Source organism: Adiantum capillus-veneris, chromosome 11 (genome assembly GCF_014529385.1).
Source record: "Adiantum capillus-veneris isolate H3 chromosome 11, ASM1452938v2, whole genome shotgun sequence".
NCBI lineage: Eukaryota > Viridiplantae > Streptophyta > Polypodiopsida > Polypodiales > Pteridaceae > Adiantum > Adiantum capillus-veneris.
In genome coordinates, this window is record NC_140941.1 from 163290326 (window position 1) to 163313621 (window position 23296).

A 23296-nucleotide genomic window follows, 5' to 3' on the forward strand; every position below is an offset into this window, starting at 1 on the left:
TAGAATGCCCAGTGGGAACTCTAAAATCTTCCTATTTCACACACTTTATTTAAAATTGCAAGGTGGTGAATCTAGGAGACACCAACAATTGGATCCACATTTCAAGCCTTGATTATAACGGTAGAGTGGTGAATCTTTCATGCACCTACTTTCTAAATTTTGGTTAGAATGGCAAAGTGGTAGATCTAGGGCCCACAAACTTTGTGTACAATTACAAGTGTTATGATGGTCAAGTATTGAATGCACCTAACTTTAAGACATGGTTAGAAAGGCCAAGTGGTGGTTCATGGATGCACCCACCTACAAATACTTGGTTAGAATGGACACGTGGTAGATCTAAGATGTTCATATTGCACACACTTTGTTGAAAATGGGAAGTTGGTGGATGTAAGAGAATCCAACCATTGCATCCACTTTGCAAGATTTGGTTGGAATGGCCAAGTAGTGGATGTTGATTGCATCCACCTTCAAAACTTGGTTAGAATGGCCAGTTGGTGGATCTAAGGTCTACATATTGCACATATTTTGTTTAGAATAGGAAGTTGGTTGATATATGAGAAACCAACCATTGCATCCACCTTGCAAGACTTGGTTAAAATGGCCAAGTGGTGGATTTTGAATTCAACCACCTTCAAGAATTGGCTAGAATGGCTAGGTGGTGCATATAAAGTCTACCTTTCTCACACACTTTGTTGTTGAAAGTTGTAAATTGGAGGATTTAGCAGACACCAACCATTGCATCCACCTTCCAAAACTTGGCTAGAATGGGCAAGTGTAGGATCTTTGGATGCACTCACCCGCCAAAACTTGGTTAGAATGGCTCACTGCAAAATCTAAGGTCTACCTATTTTACGCACTTTATTTGAAATTGAAGGGTTTGGATCAAGGAGATAGTAACAATTGGATCCATGTTTCAAGCCTTAGATATAATGTGGTGGATCTTTGATGCACCTACTTTCCAAATCTTATCTAGAATGGCCAAATGATTGATGTAGTGACTACTCATCCCACAAGCTTTGAGTAAAACTACAAGTGTTATCATGGCCAAGTGTTGAATGCACCTAACTTTAAGACATGGTTAGAAAGGCCAAGTGGTGGTTCATGGATGCACCCACCTAACAATACTTGGTTAGAATTGTGAGGTGGTGGATCTAAGGTGTTTATATTGCACACACTTTGTTTCAAATGGGAAGTTGGTGGATGTAAGAAAATCGAGCCATTGCATCCACCTTGTAAGATTTGGTTCAAATGGCCAAGTGGTAGATCTTAATTGCATCCAGCTTCAAAACTTGGTTAGAATGGCCAGTTGGTGGATCTAAGGTCTACATATTGCACACACTTTGTTTAGAATACGAAATTGGTGGATATAAGAGAAACCAAACATTACATCCACCTTTCAAGACCTAGTTAGAATGCCCTAGTGGTGGATTTTGAATTCAACCACCTTTAAGAATTGGCTAGAATGGGTAGGTGGTGCATATAAGTTCTACCTTTCTCACAGTTTGAAAGTTGTAAATTGGAGGATTAGGAGACACCAACCATTACATTTACCTTCCAGAACTTGGTTAGAATGGCCAAGTGTAGGATCTTGGATGCACTCACCCTCGAAGGCTTGGTTAGAATAGCTCTAGTAGGGAGTCTAAGATTTACCTATTTTATGCACTTTATTTGAATTGAAGGGTTTGGATCTAGGAGATAGCAACAATTGGATCCAGTTTTCAAGCCTCAGATTTAATGGCCGAGTGGTGGATCTTTGATGCACTTACTTTCCAAATTTTATTCAAAATGACCAAATGGGTTGTGTAGTGACTACTCATCCCACAAGCTTTGAGTAAAACTACAAGTGTTATCATGGCCAAGTGTTGAATGCACCTAGCGTTAGGACATAGTTAGAAAGGCCAAGTGGTGGTCGATGGATGCACCCACCTACCAATACTTGGTTAGAATTGCAAGGTGGTAGATCCAAGGTGTTTATATTCCACACACTTTTTTTTTAATGGAATGTTAGTGGATGTAAGAAAATCTAATCATTGCATCCACCTTGCAAGGTTTGGTTGGAATGGCCAAGTGGTAGATCTTAATTGCATCCAAATTCAAAACTTGGTTAGAATGGCTAGTTGCACAGCTTTGTTTAGAATAGAAAATTGGTGGTTATAGGAGAAACCAAACATTACATCCACCTTGCAAGACTTGGTTAGAATGCAGTAGTGGTGGATTTTGAATTCAACCACCTTCAAGAATTGGCTAGAATGGCTAGGTGGTGCATATAAGGTCTACCTTTCTCACACGCTTTGTTGAAAGTTGTGAATTGGAGGATTTACAAGACACCAACCATTGCACCCACCTTCCAGAACTTTGCTAGAATGGCCAAGTGAAGGATCTTGGATGCACTCACCCTCCAAGACTTGGTGAGAATGGCTCACTAGGGAACATAAGGTCTACCTATTTTACGCACTTTATTTGAAATTGAAGGGTTTGGATCAGGAGATAGCAACAATTGGATCCATGTTTCAAGCGTCAGATATAATAGCCAAGTGGTTGATCTTTCATGCACCTACTTTCGAAAGCTTATTCAGAATGACCAAATGGTTGATGTAGTGACTACTCATCCCACAAGCTTTGAGTAAAGTTACAAGTGTTATGATGGCCAAGTGTTTAATGCACCTAGCTTTAAGACATGGTGAGAAAGGCCAAGTGGTGGTTCATGGATGCACCCACCTACCAATACTTGGTTAGAATGGCCACTTGGTGGATTTAAAGTGTTCATATTGCACACACTTTGTTGAAAACGGGAATTTGGTCAATGTAAGAGAATTCAACCATTGCATCCACCTTCCAAGATTTGGTTGGAATGGCCATGTGGTGGATCTTAATTACATCCACCTTCAAAACTTGATTAGAATGTCTAGTTGGTGGATCTAAGGTCTACATATTACAGACACTTTGTTTAGAATAAGAGGTTGCTGGATATAGGGGAAACCCACCATTGCATCCACATTGCAAGACCTGGTTAGAATGGCCTAGTGGTGGATTTTGAATTCAACCACCTTCAAGAATTAGCTAGAATAGCTAGGTGGTGCATATAAAGTCTACCTTTCTCACACACTTTGTTGTTGAAAGTTGTAAATTGGAGGATTTAGGAGACACCAACCATTGCATCCACATTCCAAAACTTGGCTAGAATAGCCAAGTGTAGCATATTTGGATGCATCACCCTCATAAACTCGGTTAGAATGGCTCACTAGGGAATCTAAGGTCTACCTATTTTATGCACTTTATTTGAAATTGAAGGGTTTGGATCTAGGAGATAGTAACAATTGGATCCATGTTTCAAGACTCAGATATAATGGCCGAGTGGTGGATCTTTGATGCACCTACTTTCAAAATCTTTTTTAGAATGGCCAAATGGTTGATGTAGTGACTACTCATCCCACAAGCTTTGAGTAAAACTACAAGTGTTATCATGGCCAAGTGTTGAATGCACCTAACTTTAAGACATGGTTAGAAAGGCCAAGTGGTGGTTCATGGATGCACCCACCTACCAATACTTGGTTATAATTGTGAGGTGGTGGATCTAAGGTGTTTATATTGCACACACTTTGTTTCAAATGGGAAGTCAGTGGATGTAAGAAAAACCAGCCATTGCATCCACCTTGTAAGATTTGGTTGGAATGGCCAAATGGTAGATCTTAATTGCATCCAACTTCAAAACTTGGTTAGAATGGCCAGTCGGTGGACCTAAGATCTACATATTGCACACACTTTGTTTAGAATAGGAATTTGGTGGATATAAGAGAAACCAGACATTACATCCACCTTGCAAGACTTGGTTAGAATGTCCTAGTGGTGGATTTTGAATCAAACACCTTTAAGAATTGGCTAGAATGGCTAGGTGGTGCATATAAGTTCTACCTTTCTCACACACTTTGAAAGATGCACTCACCCTCAAAGGCTTGGTTAGAATGGCTCACTAGGGAGTCTAAGGTTTATCTATTTTACGCACTTTATTTGAAACTGAAGGGTTTGGATCTAGGAGATAGCAACAATTGGATCCATTTTTCAAGCCTTAAATTTAATGGCCGAGTGGTGGATCTTTGACGCACTAATTTTATTCAAAATGACCAAATGGTTGATGTAGTGACTACTCATCCCACAAGCTTTGAGTAAAACTACCAGTGTTATGATGGCCAAGTTGAATGCACCTAGCTTTAGGACATGGTTAGAAAGGCCAAGTGGTGGTTCATGGATGCACCCACCTACCAATACTTGGTTAGAATTTCTAGGTGGTAGATCTATGGTGTTTATATTGCATACACTTTGTTTCAAATGTAAAGTGGTGGATGTAAGAAAATCCAACCATTGCATCCACCTTGCAAGGTTTGGTTGGAATGTCCAAGTGGTAGATCTTAATTGCATCCAAATTCAAAACTTGGTTAGAATGGCTAGTTGCACAGCTTTGTTTAGAATAGGGAATTGGTGGTTATAGGAGAAACCAAACATAACATCCACCTTGCAAGACTTGGTTAGAATGCCCTAGTGGTGGATTTTGAATTCAACCACCTTCAAGAATTGGCTAGAATGGCTAGGTGGTGCATATAAGGTCTACCTTTCTCACACACTTTGTTGAAAGTTGTGAATTGGAGGATTTACAAGACACCAACCATTGCACCCACCTTCCAGAACTTTGCTAGAATGGCCAAGTGTAGGATCTTGGATGCACTCACCCTCCAAGACTTGGTGAGAATGTCTCACTAGGGAACATAAGGTCTACCTATTTTACGCACTTTATTTGAAATTGAAGTTAAAGTGTTCACATTGCATACACTTTGTTAAAAATTGAAATTTGGTCAATGTAAGAGAATTCAACCATTGCATCCACCTTCCAAGATTTGGTTGGAGTGGCCATGTGGTGGATCTTAATTACACCCACATTTAAAACTTGATTAGAATGGCTAGTTGGTGGATCTAAGGTCTACATATTACACACACTTTGTTTAGAATAAGAAGTTGGTGGATATAGGAGAAACCAACCATTGCATCCACCTTGCAAGACCTAGTTAGAATGGCCTAGTGGTGGATTTTGAATTCAACCACCTTCAAGAATTGGCTAGATTGGCTAAGTGGTGCATATAATGTCTACCTTTCTCACAAACTTTGTTGAATGTTGTAAATTGGAGGATTTACGATACACAAACCATTGCACCCACCTTCCAAAACTTGGCTAGAATGGGCAAGTGTAGGATCTTGGATGCACTCATCCTCCAGGACTTGGTTAGAACGGCCCACGAGGGAATCAAAGGTCTACCTATCTTACACACTTTATTTGAATTTGAAAGGTGGTGGCTCTAGGAGATAGAAAGAATTGGATTCATGTTTCAAGCCTCGAATATAATGGTCGAGTGGTGGATCATTGATGCACCTACTTTCCAAATCTTAGTCAGAATAACCAAGTGGTGGATCTAGGGTCTAATCATCCCACAAATTTTGTGTAAAATTACAGGTGTTATGATGGCCAAATGTTGAATGCATCTAGCTTTAAGAGATGGTTAGAGAGGCCAAGTGGTGGTGCATGGATGCACCCACCTACCAATACTTGGTTAGGAGGGCCAGGTTGTGGATCTAAGGTGTTTATATTGCACACAATTCGTTTCAAATGGGAAGATGGTGGATGTAAGAGAATCCAACCATTGCATCCACCTTTCAAGATTTAGTACGGAACCGACGCCGGTGAAACTTAAACTGCTAATTTCTTGGCAATTATAGCTCCAATTTTCAATATGAAAAGACCGACATGCTCCACAAAGTGAGCATTTCATGTCCATGCATGAAGTGATCATGCCCATGCATTCACTTCATTTATGTCCCCTCAGCTGTAGTTGCCCAATCTAGTATGGATCTGCATCAACTCAAACTTCAAATTGACATAACTTTCTCACCGTAGCTCCACAAAGTGACCACTTCATAATATACTAGACCAAGCTATAGTGTTGCAGCTATACAGTTTATAAAATGAGGCAAAAGTTTGGTTCCACAATCATGAAGAGTTTGTGCAGGCACAAACTCCAAGGGTCGTTTTGGATTACAATCGTGTGAAGCAAGCTTTCTTGGCATAATACAAATCTATTGAAGTACCTGATGAAGTTTGGCATGAAATTTTGGGGTACACTCAAAAGGGTAATCAGACTGTTGATGATTTTGTTATGCAATTCACCCATTTATGGGATAAATGGACCCAAGATTTGGGAAAAGAAATCCCTCCATCCATGTTAAAGAAGGATCGTTTCATGGCAAACTTAAAATAAAGCCAAAGCCTAAAGTTCAAAGTTGAGCTGAAAAGGCCCACCACCTCAAGGAGGCAGCCTCTATCATCAAGGAGAAAGAATGAAAGGCTCAAAGACTTAATGAGCATGTGAAAGCGGTCCCTGTGCAAAGTAATGGTGGCCAAAAGGAGAAATATGAGGTAGAAATTAGAGGCCAGCCTATTGAAAGGGCGGCTAACCCTCCCCCTCTATCTTTTCATCCTTTGCTTCCTCACGCAATAGCTCCCATGGTGCTTACGAACATCAGAAATTGTTTGCTTCCACCACCACCGTATTCCGCACACAAAAGGCATGCATATTCACTTGTCCACGGCGTTTTTACCGAAGGCCGCATGTGAGGGTGATTAAAGGTTGTCATAGGAACGTCGTGCTGCCGGTGAGACGTATGGTGACATTTGGATGGATGACCATTTGTCCCCTTGCGATCCTATAAGCCACTTCCATCGCTCCTTTAATAGCATTTTGACATTTCTTCAATATCTTGGGAGGGGAGAAGCAGGCTTGTGAGGCTATTGCAAGCGGTTGTGTATGGGTGCACATGCTTCTTTGCATATGTGGACGCATGAATATCAAGCTCTTCAGCTCAAGACGTTGGCATTACAAGATAGTATTGCCTCTTTGGAGAGGGAGGTTGAAACTCTTCCAACAACAAATGTAGGAAAAGGATTCCCACATTATGAAGCTTGCCAACACCATCACATATTTGAAAGAAACATCCCTTGGTGCAAGGGAATGCAAATGCATGTATTCATCCATTGAAACACTTGCACATTCGGTTGGATCATGCAAACAACAAGTGACATCCACAAGGTGATTTGGTCATTACTTGAATGATACATTCTTACTTCACACTATTTCCTAACATTTATCTTATTGCTTGCTAGAAACTTCATCCAGGAGGCATGCGGTAGAACAAGCCAAGATGATCGAGTCAACCTTCTCACTAGTTGTTTCAATATCCATGATGTCATTTCTATCTTACAATCACCTGGAGGTAAGCACATTAAGGATGCAGTTACCAAGGACCTTATGTGCAAATTGAGAAATTTGGTTAGTGAAGATGACGTGCAAAAAGCTTGGGACGAGACAGGGATTAGCACCAAAGCCTATCAGGCTATTTCTTGACTCCTAAAGGATGCCCTCGATGAGTGTCAGAAGTGAAAGGCCAAAAATTAGAGAGGCTAAGTGTCACTCTAATGAATGAGGCCGTTTTGCAAACCAAGTGAAGGGATTTAGTCGAGCCATCTCCCACCCTGTCTTTTAGTGTGCAATCAGAGAAATACATTTGGTGGTTGGGTGCTATTGAGGTGCCCAAAGAGACCAATGGAATACTTTCATGGATTTTTGAGACAACTACATGGATCACACGAGTAATACACTCCCAAATTTCAAGTGAGAAGTTGGAGGTTGATGGTTTTGGTAGCCAGATCTATATGATGCTCAAAACAGATCCAACCAGTAAGCAGGTAACCTTCGAAAACTCTAGAAGGAGTTATGCAAAGCTACTATTGACAATGATTCAAATAGTGAGCTTTCAAACAAGCACAAGTAAGTTTGGGCACATTTTGATAAAATGTTTAAGCTTATGGGCCTTAACAGCACAACAAAAGAACAACGCCAATCATTTCAAGAAGCCTTGGCAGATTTTACCAAGGTATTCACCCTTTCTTGGGGTGAAAATAACATCACACATTACATGGTAATCCATGTTACATGGTGAACTTATTACAAGGGATTGTTTTCATTAAATAATGTGGATCATTTACTCATGCGAACAGCATATCTTGTTTGCACATGGTGCATTTTTTATGCACAAATATGGTTCGCTTGAGATTTTGAGCATTCAAGGCATGGCGAAGTCCCATTATCGAGCAAGGGGTGTACTTCAAAAATACTTGACATGGTGGTGGAATGGTGCAATTTAATTATTTGGAGGAGATGTTCAACTGTTTTTTTTGCACAACATTTTCTTGTAAGCTCACAATGGACCGTGCGCGACAATCCAAGATTGCTATGGAAGTGCAGAATCAAGAGCACAACAACAAGTGGCAAATGTCGCAAGGCCTCGCCAAGCATGCTGCATGGCACCAATGTTGAGTGCAACAAGGGTCTAAATGGATTCTAAATGAGTGAATACACGTGGACATAGGGTCAACTCTTGACATGTTTTTCAAAAAAAGTTTGGTACATCTGTTTAAAAAATAATAGTTTTTTTCCAAAATTAGTGTGAACAGGGCCCTTTTAAAATGGGCCCTTATAAATATTGCATGCTCTCATAAATCACTCATTTCTTAAGCACAGGTGAGCTCTTACCATACCCAATGGCTCGCACCAAACAAACCACAAAACAGCATCCACCTACCAACAGAAACACCCTCCAAGGATGTCAAAAGCCGGCATTCTTAAAGGCACAAGAAAACGTCCACAAACACCTCGATGTTCTAGGTACTCTTCTAGCAGTGGGCATGGTAGTCGCGCCTTGGAGACATAGAAGACAGAAGAGACTTCACGTGCTCAACAACAAACACCTCGACGTAGAGTGAAGCAACGTGCCCAGCGTTGGTGAGAACAGCAGGCCCAATAAGCATTAAAGTTTGATAGGGAGGACCCGCCATGCCACAATTTTCAAGCAAGACCATCCAGAGCTTGGGTGGTTGATACAAATACCAAATCACAGATAGAGCCACCATGGCAGCAAGTTGATATACCACACACACATTGAGTGCTCATTGGGGGAAGACATTGCCTTGTGGCCAGGGAGCTCTCCCCATAGCACAAGATCGAGAGCCAAGGGAAGAGGATGACTCTGAAGAGGCTGTAGATCTATCACCAAAGCATGTAAACAGGCACAAATAAAAGTTTTTCAAGAATCCTAAACACCACCAACTAGAAAATGTGCAAGTGCCCCCAAGGCAACCTTAGCAGTGTCAAAAATAGCAAGGGTAAAATTTTGCAAAAAACCAGCACTACCAGAAGACTACAGAGCTTTTATTCAACGCATTCCCTTTGCTTGCACAATGAAGGAGGTGCTTCAAAGCTATGGAATCAGTATAGGATGCAAGCAATAGTGTCGGAGGCTATTTAAGAAGCTGCAGAGGCCCACATCATACCGGTGTTGAAAGATACCAACCTATGTGCTATACATGCAAAGAGAGTGACAATATAGCCAAAGGATATTCCAGATTACACGTCGATTGCGAAGGGACTTCAAGCATTAGCCAAAGTTACACATCCTTTTTTGTATTGAGCACCCTTCTCTTCAATCACTGATTTTGCAATGACAAAATGTATGAGTTGTCTACTGTCTTTGTCTACAGTCTCCATAGTCATTTGGCTTTTTGGACTATCCATCTATTTTAAGTTAAGTGTTTTTGGCCATGAAGAGGTAAAAGTTAAATCAAATATCAACAATTTTGGTAACCTAAGGGGCAAACAAGGCTAGTAAATGCAAAAAAAAAAGGTGGCCACAAGGGCGCGCAAGTGAGCCATCCAACGTTTTGGATGGCTCACCTACACACCCTTGTGGCCACCCATTTTTTTGCAATTTTTTGCCCCTTAGGTTACCAAAATTGTTGATATATAGTGAAACCAGTTGTTTATCTAGCATGATACTAGATTTTTATACTATCCAATGCGATTTGGTCTTTTGGTGAGAAAATTGAGTTGAAGGAAGGCATAATGTGCTTGAAAGGTTCACATGTTCATCTCACCTTTTCCAGGTTCCTGGGGGGTTGACAAGGCTAGATAATGAAAAAAAAGGGTGGCCACATGCTAAATGAGCCATCTACGTGCCCACCCTTGTTTTACATTTTTAGGCCTTGTCTTTCCCCAAGGATACCAAAAAAAGTTTAGATTAAGTGAAAGAAAATCTTAATGCGACATGACAGTACAAATTCCAGTTTTTTGTATTGTGCCCATAATTAATGTAAGTTGAAAGCAAATCACGTGCATCCCGCTTTTGTTGCGTTGTTACTTTAAGCAAATAAGACACAACTTATTGAAACACATCACCAATTTCACCAACTTACAAGATTGAGAGATCACATGGAAAAGAATGTACAAGATAGAGAAACCATTCAAGTATATTTTATTACTTCTAAAAAGTTGATTTTAAATCATACATCTAGGGAGCTCATAATTTTCTTAACCATTTCTTGGTGCCTCTCTTGCACATAAGGCAACTCCCAATCAGGAGGGGCTGCGTTATTGCCTTAGTCAATTGATCCAACAGAAGCATGTATCCTATCTGGGCAAGCACTTTACCATAGAAGCCAGTGCCAAATGTTGTGCAAACAAGGGATCTGCGCACTAGGAACACAAGATGGGCAGTCTGAGCAATGGTGCACAAACACAAAACCTTGCTCAGGGATTTCAACAACCACGTCATAAATGGCTACGAGGACCCCCGCACAAACAAGTGCAATAGTGTCGGTAACAGAGTCCCCAAGTTGCAAGAGCTTGCTTTTAAGGGAATCTAACACAATACCTAAGAGAATTTTGGCGATGGTGCATAGCACGCTCAAGCATTCATCCATGCGCAGACCCAATGCTTTCTCTAAGTCATGCATAAACTCATACTCCTCCCCATCCATTACCATTCAGGAGAAATGACTAATTTCTACCTCTGGGATAGCCTCATTCGTCAATGGTAGTGGCACTGGAGTATCACTAGGGCCAACCACAACGATGGATTTCTCAACCACCTCCTTGAGCCCCCTGGGGTACTCAAGCTAAAGTGTTTGTCCTTCCACTGCAAGGTTCATGGGGAGAACCTCTTGCTCCTTGGTGTCCTTGATAAAGGATTCAAACTGAAGGTGTGGTAAGCAGAGCTCCTCCAAATTAGGTTCCTCGCTCACAAAGAAGAGAAATGTTGCCAGTCGAGAAAGGTACTCCACCCCCAACTTGCGCTTCTTGAGCGCTGACACCCCTGGGGCTTGCTCGCCCAAGAAATGGCCTATGTCGATGGCAATTTCTTGGAACCATTTCAATTGCTTGTAGAATGGGCAATCACCTTTGTGTATGTAGCACAAAAGATTGCAAGGCACCCTGATCCCTGTATGTGGGGAGATAGATATGGAATATTTTATGATGTGCTCCTACATGAACGTTGAAATCTCGACAAATGCATCCATGTGAAGGGAAATTGTGCCATCAAGATCCGGGAGATGAGTAAAGAAGGTGTGGAGGTCCAACTTACCTTGTAATTGGTGTCGTCAAGGAAGAGGATGAAGCATGCCAAAGGGGTTAATATGGGTGCAGATGCAGAGGTTGTGGAGGCTTCCATGTCTAGTCTAGGATGTAGACAGAGAGTGGAGGAGCTCAAGTGTTACAAAAGTGAAAAGTGTAAATAGGTTATGCAACCCCCCTTTTATAATGGTCCCTTTTATAAAAAAGGCCCTTTCCCCAATTTTAAAAAGAATGCACTTTCACCCAAAAAAATAAACTTTCGTCTCAATGTGAAAAAATTTATTAAAAGTCATAATTTGCCAAAGAAAATCATGTTGATTACATCGGGGATTGTTTCCAAAACTACAAGAGTTACAAAGCTATAAAAACGATAGCATAGTTCCATCCATGCCCCAGTCCTCCTCCCTTCAATTTGTCTTCCATTCTCTTCCCAATCTGTGGACATTCATTACAATAAGTAGCCAATGAGTTGCCAGTGATCGCCAAACTATGATGTATTGAAAATGTGATTGAAGGATTCTCACCTTGTGACCTTGCAAACAAAATTGTGCTTGTTGAAGGGCCTCAAAACCCATAATAGCCAAAAGTTATCGCACATTACTAAAAGTCCAATGTTTTTTCACTTGGACAGCCTCCAAAGCATCAGCGGGCATCCTCACTGCAATGTCAAAGCTTGCAACAGCGCCGTCTACACTCTGTAAGTGAGTCCACACTCCAAGCTTGCACATCCAACGATCATAGTGAAATTGTATTGAAGGGAGCAAAGAGAACCCCGAGCCCCGACGGCCTCTAAAACACCGGGGACCGAATGGCACGCCTTGAGCCTCTCATGGTAAAGCAAACAGGGGGCACCACCTAGCTTCAGCGGCTAGGACGCAAACAACACACCACCATAACAAAGTTTTCATCCAAGAGAGATGGATGCTTGGGAGTAATGATGAAGAGGAAGGGAAATGAGATCAAGTGAGAGAGAGCGAGAGAGAGAGAGAGAGTGAGAGAGAGAGAGAGAGAGAGAGAGAGAGAGAGAGAGAGAGAGAGTGAGGGAGGGGGTATTGCGGCTTAGTACTTAGGCACCACAGAAGGATGATGAATCCGCACACCCTTCACACATACACAAGCTCACTCCAAACACAAGACTAGGTGGCGATTCTGCACACCTCACATGGGCAAAACATTGCAGGAAAACATACTCACAAAACCTCAAGCTTTATTTAGAGAATAAGGCGATGAAATGGGGAGCATAGGGTAGGGGAATGAGAAGGGAGAGAGTGGTAGAGCACATGGAGGATAGGTGGGATGTGATGGCAAAGACTTGCACGAGGGTTATGGCCATCATCCTTCATTTAGGTGCCCTTCATCTTCCATATCCCAAGGGTGTAGAGGTCATGCTCAAGACGAGCATGGTGATTGCGGTGATGGTGATGGTGTGGGTGTGTGTGTGTGTGCACTAGGCACACACAATGCATAGTGTATTCTTTGGTGATGTTGTGTGTGTTTTTTTTTTCATGGTGAGCTCTCATGGCCTCCTTATATAGGGAATGAGGAGAGGATTTAGCAATATTTCTAATTGAAGTGAGTGTCCCACTCTGGTGACTAGGAAAATGGGGTGCATGTGACTGTGGCTCCCATCTTGTCTCCTCATTATTTAAAATACCAGAGTCAATAGAGAGAGAAGAAGAGAGAAAGTGGGTAGGATGTAGAGGATAGGAAATATTTACAATAGTCTAGCTTTGGCTAGACATAAGCTTATTAGGGAGAGAAGAGAGAGGTAAGAAAATTATAAGAGAGGTTGTCGAAGGTGGATATTTGTTGATGAGGATGGATCCTCCAAAAATGGTGATAGAATCACTCTAGACTTGCCAAGACCTCATTAAAAGAGCCTTGTCTCTTGTAATCATGCTTGAAGACTTGTAGAACCATAGCCATTCTAGAGGGAAGAAAACTAGGGATGGCCTGTGTCACCATTACATGAGAAAACTGGGGTCCACTACAAAAATCATAGCTCCGCGTTCATAACTCCAAAAATTCTGAAAAACTTTGAGCTAAAAGTTGAGATCACGAGCTACATCTTTCATGTTGAACGCTCCTTCAGATTCGGGGTTCTTCTTTACTTAAAAAATTCAGCCAAATAATGTATTATTTGTGGCTGCAAAAGTCTTTTGGTGGTCCCCTTTGAGTGGACTTCTCTCTTGCCTTCAAGTGTAAGCTCCTTCATGTGTATGAAAACATGACTTAGAGTTTTGAAAAGATTGGCAATCATCTAGATGGAGGTATTATTGAAATTTGAAAGTGGGGTTGAGGTTTGAAAATGAAAACTAGTGAATAAAATATTTGGTAGGGTGGAATAATATACATACATGAAAAATATATTAGAAAATACTAAAATATATAATGTAATTTATATATATTTAATATTTAAGGTAAAAAGAGAGATCAACAAAGAAAGCTTACTTATTTATGCTACATCGTGATTGATTAGCATAAGTCTTATTTATTTAATAAAGGCTAAAACGTTTGTGAAAAAGGAAGAAAAAATCAAAAGTAACTTATATAATGGGAAATATTTTGGTAAAAGGGAAAAAATATATGGGGGGGTTCCCATGCATGGAAAATCTTGCCTCATTAGCCCTCCCCCTAAGGCTAGAGGCATTCATGTCTCTAGCTTTGTTTCTTCTTCCACTTAGCTGTAGGATCCGATATCGAGTTGCCTTCTGAACTAGCCATTCCATTTGGCCATTGGTGAGATTTCTGGGATATTCATGAATCTGTAGCAGGTCCAGGTGATAGCTTGTTCCTTGGAATAGTGTCGGTTGATTAAAGGGGAAGCCCATGGCTTCCAGAACTTTGTGCCAATGTCCTCCTGGATCCCAAGTGAAAAATAGGATCATTGTCTGCAGTGTCCGAACAATAAAATTTGCATGCCAAATTGGACCAAATTTGTAACCACCAGTAGCGAGAGGGAAAATGAGCATCTTGGCTCTTGCAAAGACAGAATTGAAAATTATGATTCCCAAGAGTGTGCCAAGAATCCACCATATATGGCCGCCTTGTTGGTGTGGTGAGCTCCAGTTGTTTTCAGAATCCTGTTTACTGCCATGATTGGAAAAAACTGCAAGCATATCATGCTTCTTTTGGGTGTGCTGAAACATGTCAACTTCCTTTACTGATGCTAATAGCAAGCCACCTACCTTGCGGCTTAAATACAAGCGTAATCCACTTACCTTTCTCCAAAGAGAGGATGCACTATTTGTGTAAAATTGTACCAAATTGCGAAGGAGGTCTTCATTCTTGCATTCTATCAGGTTTTTGTGTATCCATGGCTCCTTTTCTCTTATCTCCATGCTGATCTGCTCTCTATATGTTATAGCGGCTAGCCATAGCCATAGGTCTGATGCATCCCATGCAAACACAATGCTGTGTTGTGGAGGAGTTTGGAACATCCTTAAAAGGTTGGAAACATATTGATCATCAAACTTACTATGAACATCCTCACATATACTGGAGGCATTACCCATCTCCAAGTTTATAACACCCTTTAGTAGACTAGAGGCATTACCCATCTCTAAGTCTATAACACTACACAATAAAGTCTTGCTCGGCTGCCAAGCCTCTGGAGAAATATCCAACTCCAAACCTTCAGTCATACTTACCTCTTCATTATGGTCCTCAAGTGAAACTTCCTTGATGCAATATTCCTTTAGCTTGCTACACTGTCCTGGGTCCATGTTGGTGCACAGGCTTCCGTTTTCAAAGCCCTCCCCTTTGCTTGATATGTTGTCCACCTTCTTCAAAGCCTTGCTAGCAGGCTGGTCTTCCTCTTCTCTTGTATCTTTCATTCCCTTTGCATTCCTCTTACTCTGACGAGGCCTAATTAACACTTTACACCTTCTTACCCTTACTACCCAATGCTGTCGATTGATCGCTTTGGTGCCTATTTCATTTAAGGTTAAAGATGTACTCACATTTGTAACACAATTTTCTTGACTTACCTCCCCCACCTGGGTAGCATCTTTTGATTCTTTAACCTCTTGTTCCACTACTTCAGTTCTTTGAATAAACTTCTCGCTTGATCCTTCTTTGGTTACCTTCATCTTGACCTCTTCTGCAAGACCAATGATACTTGGTGTGCGGGTACCAATTGATGGTGGGCGTAGGATGATTGTAAGTGGTGATTGTGGTGGTTTGGGACAGTAGTACATACCATGACCGTCTTCTACGCAGTTGTAGCAGTGATACTCTCTGTTTAGTCGTCGTGCTCTTGCAGGGTCTTGATCTCTTTCTTGACTCCTCCCTTGCTGTATTAAGTGGATAGACAAACTCTGCAGTTGGTTAGTAATATGGGCCAACATATCTTGTTGGTCATCTCTTACCCCAAGAGCCGGTGGTGGTGGTGGAATGGTGGTTGTCATAGTTGCTGGTCGACGTGATGTTCCTGCTTCTATTGACTTGGTTTCTTTGACTTTCATTCGCAGCTTCTTGTCCTTAAGGCGAGCAATCTCAACGGCTAACTTGTACGTAGCCAGGAATCTACCTTTCACCTTCTCCTTGAGAAGCGGCCATAAGCCATGCATGAACCGATCTTTTTTTAGGAAATCGAGTGCAACTTCCCCCCTTGCCAGTGACTCAACCCACCATTCCCACAAATCCACAAATTTGGACTCATAGGTGGCATATTCTAAAAGACCCTCCTGCTTCAAGTCTCTCAACTTGTCCCACAACTTTTCTGAAGTGGTACCTCCCCCAAAGCGCCTCTTAAAAGCAATTTTTAAGGGTTCCCAGTCATCCTTGGTTGCTTGTGGAAGTGCATTGTACCATGATCTAGCTTCTAGCTTCATGAGATGCTTAAAGCTTCTAACCCGGGATTCATCCGTATCTTTGTTGCTCACTACACATGCTACTTCAAAGTCATCTAGGAAGTCTGTTACCAAATCCTCCCCCTTCTTTCCTTTAAATGTTGGAAATGCTACACTTTCCATGATTACTGAGAGAGAGCTAGAAAGACACATTGCTTAGCTTGCAAAAGTTTTTTTTCTTCTTTACAAGGAGGTGTGTATACCCTCTTATACTAGGACATAGATTAAAAATTCAAACGGTACATTGCCTTGTACCAAAGGTAAGACAAATGGTTGATCTGATGCCAGAACCTCCAAAAACCGCTCCCCACCCGGCATGGTGTCAATGACGTGCTGGTAGTGAGCCTTCAAATCCAGTATTACCTTGATTGAGCGTACACGTGTTGGTATGTGTGATCTATCTTGAGGTAGGTTGTACTGATTCATGTGAAGCTTAGAGGTGCTTAGTCACTGTCCAAGCTTGTGGGAGAGGGTAGTGTTCTTTCCTGAAACAAACTCAGTAGATCCCTAGTTTCTCTAGTGAGAGTGTGAGCCAATGATTCTGTTATCTATGCTGCAGCATCAGGTGCGACTTGAAAACTGACTGTGATAATTACCTCGGTGACTTGAGTTACCCGATTCTCAAAGTAGACTAGTGTTGATTCTCTATTGTGTAGAGATCCTTCCATTTTGTTGTTGTGGGTTGGTTGTAGGTTGCGAACATGGTTTCGACCTTCTCCTTCTTCTTCTTGGCACTTGGCCTATGTATATCCACTGGGTTTGGCGTGTTGGTTGACTCTCCCACTGCAAATCGATTACCGTTACGCCTAGCACTTGAGCTTCGATGGAGATGCGGAGTTCGTCTAGCTGTGCTTGGAGCTCTTCTTCTTCTGTCGTCCAATTAGCAAATCCTGCTAGCCATTCATCCATTCACAATAGTTTAGGGGTTTCAGTCTTATAAACTAAGGGGTTTCATGAAAAGTTCCTCCGTGGGGGCACCAAATGAAGGGAGCAAAGCGAACCCCGAGCCCCGACGGCCTCTAAAACACCGGGGACCGAATGGCGCGCCTTGAGCCTGTCATGGTAAAGCAAACAGGGGGCACCACCTAGCTTCAGTGGCTAGGACGCAAACAACACACCACCATAACAAATTTTTCATCCAAGAGAGATGGATGCTTGAGAGTAATGATGAAGAGGAAGGGAAATGAGATCAAGTGAGAGAGAGAGAGAGAGAGAGAGAGAGAGGGAGGGGGTATTGCGGCTTAGTACTTAGGCACCACAGAAGGATGACGAATCCGCACACCCTTCACACATACACAAGCTCACTCCAAACACAAGACTAGGTGGCGATTCCGCACACCTCACATGGGCAAAACATTGCAGGAAAACATACTCACAAAACCTCAAGCTTTATATAAAGAATAAGGCGATGAAATGGGGAGCATAGGGTAGGGGAATGAGAAGGGAGAGAGTGGTAGAGCACATGGCGGATAGGTGGGAGTTGATGGCGAAGACTTGCACGAGGGTTATGGCCATCATCCTTCATTTAGGTTCCCTTCATCTTCCATAGCCCAAGGGTGTAGAGGTCATGCTCAAGACGAGCATGGTGATTGCGGTGATGATGATGGTGTGGGTGTGTGTGTGTGCACTACGTACACACAATGCATAGTGTACTCTTTGGTGATGTTGTGTGTGTTTTTTTTGTCATGGTGAGCTCTCATGGCCTCCTTATATAGGGAATGAGGAGAGGATTTAGCAATATTTCTAATTGAAGTGAGTGTCCCACTCTGGTGACTAGGAAAATGGGGTGCCTTTGACTGTGGCTCCCATCTTGTCTCCTCATTATTTAAAATACCAGAGTCAATAGAGAGAGAGAAGAAGAGAGAATGTGGGTAGTATGTAGAGGATAGGAAATATTTACAATAGTCTAGCTTTGGCTAGATATAAGCTTATTAGGGAGAGAAGAGAGAGGTAAGAAAATTATAAGAGAGGTTGTCAAAGGTGGATATTTGTTGATGAGGATGGATCCTCCAAAAATGGTGATAGAATCACTCTAGACTTGCCAAGACCTCATTAAAAGAGCCTTGTCTCTTGTAATCATGCTTGAAGACTTGTAGAACCATAGCCATTCTAGAGGGAAGAAAACTAGGGATGGCCTGTGTCACCATTACATGAGAAAACTGGGGTCCACTACAAAAATCATAGCTCCGCGTTCATAACTCCAAAAATTCTGAAAAACTTTGAGCTAAAAGTTGAGATCACGAGCTACATCTTTCATGTTGAACGCTCCTTCAGATTCGGGGTTCTTCTTTACTTAAAAAATTCAGCCAAATAATGTATTATTTGTGGCTGCAAAAGTCTTTTGGTGGTCCCCTTTGAGTGGACTTCTCTCTTTCCTTCAAGTGTAAGCTCCTTCATGTGTATGAAAACATGACCTAGAGTTTTGAAAAGATTGGCAATCATCTAGATGGAGGTATTATTGAAATTTGAAAGTGGGGTTGAGGTTTGAAAATGAAAACTAGTGAATAAAATATTTGGTAGGGTGGAATAATATACATACATGAAAAATATATTAGAAAATACTAAAATATATAATGTAATTTATATATATTTAATACTTAAGGTCAAAAGAGAGATCAACAAAGAAAGCTTACTTATTTATGCTACATCGTGATTGATTAGCATAAGTCTTATTTATTTAATAAAGGCTAAAACGTTTGTGAAAAAGGAAGAAAAAATCAAAAGTAAATTATATAATGGGAAATATTTTGGTAAAAGGGCAAAAATATATGGAGGGGTTCCCATGCATGGAAAAGCTTGCCTCAGTATGTACAAGGAGGTGGGGGATTTTAAATAGAACATCCCAATACCTGAAGCTCCAACCTTACAATAGTACCTAACCCCATTGTGCATGCCCTCCACAAAACCCCAGTCCTCTTCTAAAAGCCTTCCTAATTCTTCATAATGCACTTATGATAACACCAACTCAAACCCATACACCTAGAAACCTTAGAGTATTTCAAATATTTTTGGACATCTATTATCATCTTTTTCTTGATAGATGCTATCGACCACAAATCTGGTTGTTGCCACCTGGTTGTGGCCACTCCATACTTAATAAGGAAGATACTTTAATGGGTTCAAGCTTTCCAAGCTCTTGTGTAGAAGTAGACACAATATAAGAGTGAGAATAGAAGAAAACCCTTCTTTGAACCAGTCTGGTTGGGCAAAGATGTGCAAAAATTGTTCCTCCAATATCCGCATGTATAGCATTGAATGTGCCAAAGATACTATGTAGTGGTTGCTCCTCCACCAATGCGAATGGAAATATGACCGTAAATGCATGGTAAATCTTAAGTATGAATCCACAAAAACATTACACTGTGATTTCACACTTGGCTTTGTATTCTCAAAACATGTTACAATGTGTTGGAAATCGATGTGGTTGTTGCAATAGCATGCTTGACATTGAGAAAACATGTTGCACACTGGCTACGGTCCCCTTGTCTTTGCGGTTCTTCAATCCAAGGAGCTTTCCTTTCCAATGATGATCCAAGTTTGCACGATTTCGCACACGGTGAGGGCCAATAGTAGATGGATGCATGTATACCCAAGCACCTTTGGTGAACTCTTGTGGCACCCACTCATAATATATGCCTCTTGTGTTGTGTCATGCAAGTGTTGTGACCTCATCCTTTTGCCACCTTTGCGGAGTAGAGCTAGCCATGGTTGAACAAAGACAATTAGGAGGAGGAGCAGGACCTTGCTTGTTGCTACAATGTAGGTGGGAGTAAGTGATAGGAGAAGGTGGATAACCCTTGCTTGGTGTGGCAATGGGAGGTGGTAGGGGAGGAGAGAGAATCTTTCTTGTTGTAGCAATGGAGATGGTGTGGAGAGAGAGTGTTGGAGTAGAGGGTGAATGTGATGTTTGCAACCAAAGAGGGGTTGGAAAAGGGGTTCTAAAGAGAGAAAATCATTTTTTTCTTGAGGACTAGTTTTGGGGGGGATTTGGATAGTAAAAAATGATGTTTCAAAAGTTTTAAAAAATTGAATTTTAGGGTTTTTTGGTGCACGTTTTGACTTTTTGAAGTCAAAAATGCTTTTTTTACCATAAAATAGGCTAATGAGGTTTTAAGAAGATAAGATTTGAGTTTTCAAAATTTTGAAAATTTTGGGACTTTTTCAAAACCGGATCAAAAAGGAGGAAAGTTGGAGGTTCCATATGGCCCACCACACTCCCCCCCCCCCCCCCTTCTCACTAGGTAAGAGGCCATTAAGAAGTGTAAGACTACTTTATCCCCCTACTTTTTGAGGGCATAGAGTGTGTCCACCACCGTCTTCTCATTGGATGGCCTCTAATAAAGCTTAATCCCAAAGGGCCCCTAGAGGGTTCATATATTTCCTGATCCGAAGAAGCAGGTATGTTGCCCATAGGCAAAAGAGAGAGGGAACGTTATGCTGCACCAGGTCCTATCAAAAAGAAAGGGAAAGAGAAAGAGGATGAAGATACAAAATCCAAGAGCAAGAGAAGACCTCGTAGATGATTTGAAGTGATAGATCTACCTTTGGGAGACGGCCAAACAACTTACAGTTTAAAGGAAGATCTATTTGGGAGGAAAGTAGATTGCACTTTTGGACAGTTGATGAATATGGTGCCCAAACTCAAGAGGCAGTGGAAGTCATTAGTGAACCAGAGAAAGATCCAAAGCATGAACAAGTCAAAGTGTTGGCTATGGGAGAGTTACCCTACATTTGTAATGTGGTGAACGCTTGGCACAAAGGTGTGGGCATGGGAGAAGAATACATTGATGGAGGTGCTCAAGTTTGTGTGATGACACAGTCATGTGTCAAGAGACTAGGTCTCATTACATGTGGAAGCTCTGGGTTTTGGATTCGACTAGCAAACCATGCCAAAGTGAAATGTTTGGGGATGATCAAGAATTTGGAAGTTGAAGACTTTAACATGAAGGTTATAGTAAACATTCATGTTATGCCAGCTGTGGCCTAGGAGCTTTTCCTCTCATTTTGGGACGACCTTGGTTGAGATTTGTTAGTGTTGTGCAAGATTGGGGCAAGGACACAATGTGTGTGTATGGAAAAAAGGGTGAAAAGAGGGTGTTTGATATGACTACCAAGCAACCTATGGCACTAGAAGATGTGAGTGAGAATGATGAATCCGAAGTTACCAGTGAAGATAGTTCTGAAGACAAAAAAATAGCACTTCTTCGAGTTGCAGTGATGAGGCTGAAGTATCATTCTTGTTGTTGGATGAGGAAAAGAGAGAAGTTAGTGAAGTGTTGCAATTATCATGGAATATAAATGGTTCAAGCCGTTTAGAGCAACTTGAAGAGTTGATGAAACCTAAATAGGAGTTGCCAGTGAAGAAAGAGTTGATTCAAAATATGTTGAGTACTGATTTGATGCAAGGAAAAAGAAGAGAGTACTTAACAATGTTGGACAGGTTTCTAGATCTTTTCATCACTTCATATCAGGAAATAAGGGGTTTTGCTAGCGATCTTGTGAGGATCGATCTAGTTGAAGGGGCAAAGTTAATAAGACAGAAATTAAGAAGGATGGGTAAGGAGCAAATTAATGCTTTAAAGGAAGAAGTGGATAAGATTTTAGATGCAGGGTTCATTGTGCCAGTGAATAATGCTCAATGGGTGAGTCGTGTAGTGGTCACTCGCAAAAAGATGGGCGTGGAGAGTTTGTGTTTATTACAAGCCATTAAATGTAGTGACCAAGAAATATCCTCATCCTTTGCCTTTCATTGATCAACTTTTAGATGCAATGGCTAGTTTTGGAAGATACAATGTCTGTGAGGGTTATTTATGATATTTTCAGCTTATCCTTGCTCCTAAAGATTGGTAAGACTACTTTTATCATGCCATGGGGTTTTTTCTGCTTTTGTTGCCATATTCGATTGGGTTGACAAATGGGCCTGGAGCTTTTGAAAGAAAAGTGGATTGGGTCCTTACCCCATTCCTTGGTAAGTTTGTCAAAGGATTCATAGATGATATATGTGTATACAATTCAAGGAAAGAGCATGTTCAAAATCCTTAAATGAGTTTTGCAAGGTATGATGAATGCAGAGGTCAATAGAACCCTAAAAAATGTCATTTGGCACAGCCACGGGTGTATCTTCTTCGACATGTGATTTTAAAAAATGGGATTGAAGTGGATCTAGAGAAAGTGGAGGCTTTTTTGTTGCTGTCATCTCCAAAAGATACCAATAATTGGCCACTTTCATACAGAAGGTTAAATATCTGTCTCGTTTCATACCTTTGGAATCACAGCTATTGTTCCATTGTAGCAAACAATTAAGAATGATCCCTTGGAGTGGTCTCGTGATTGTGATGATGTTTTTGATAGAGTCAAAGAGGTTTTGATTACACTACCCATTATGCATGCTCCTGACAAGGAAAATGAGTTTTATGTTAACCCAACAGTGGGAGATGATGCCATTGGGGCCATGTTATTTCAAAAGGGGAAGGAATCTCAGTATATGAAGCCTGTTCATTATGCTAGCATAGTGAAGACTCCTCCTGAAAGAGATTCTCTAAAATTGAATTAGTGAGATGATCAGTATGGTTTATGTTTGCAGACGATTCACACACTACTTTCTCCAAAAGTCGTTCACCTTTCTCACAAGTTATTCATTGCTTCCTCGGTTGTTCAGTAATTCAAATATATCAAAAACAGTGATGAGATGGGTTATTGAACTTCAAGATTTTCAGTTCACCTTTTTGGTGGAAGAGAGTACTCGGGCTACCCTGGCATATTTAGTCACTTATAAAGACACTCATGTTTTGGTTAAAGAAGAGGTGGTGCAAAAGAAGAAAGTCAAGACTCTTGCCATCTCTGATGCTTCACTATTATACTTCAAAGGTTCTTATCAAAGAAGTCATGATGCTACTTCGGGAGGCATTGTCATATATAATACACAGGGAAAGCTTA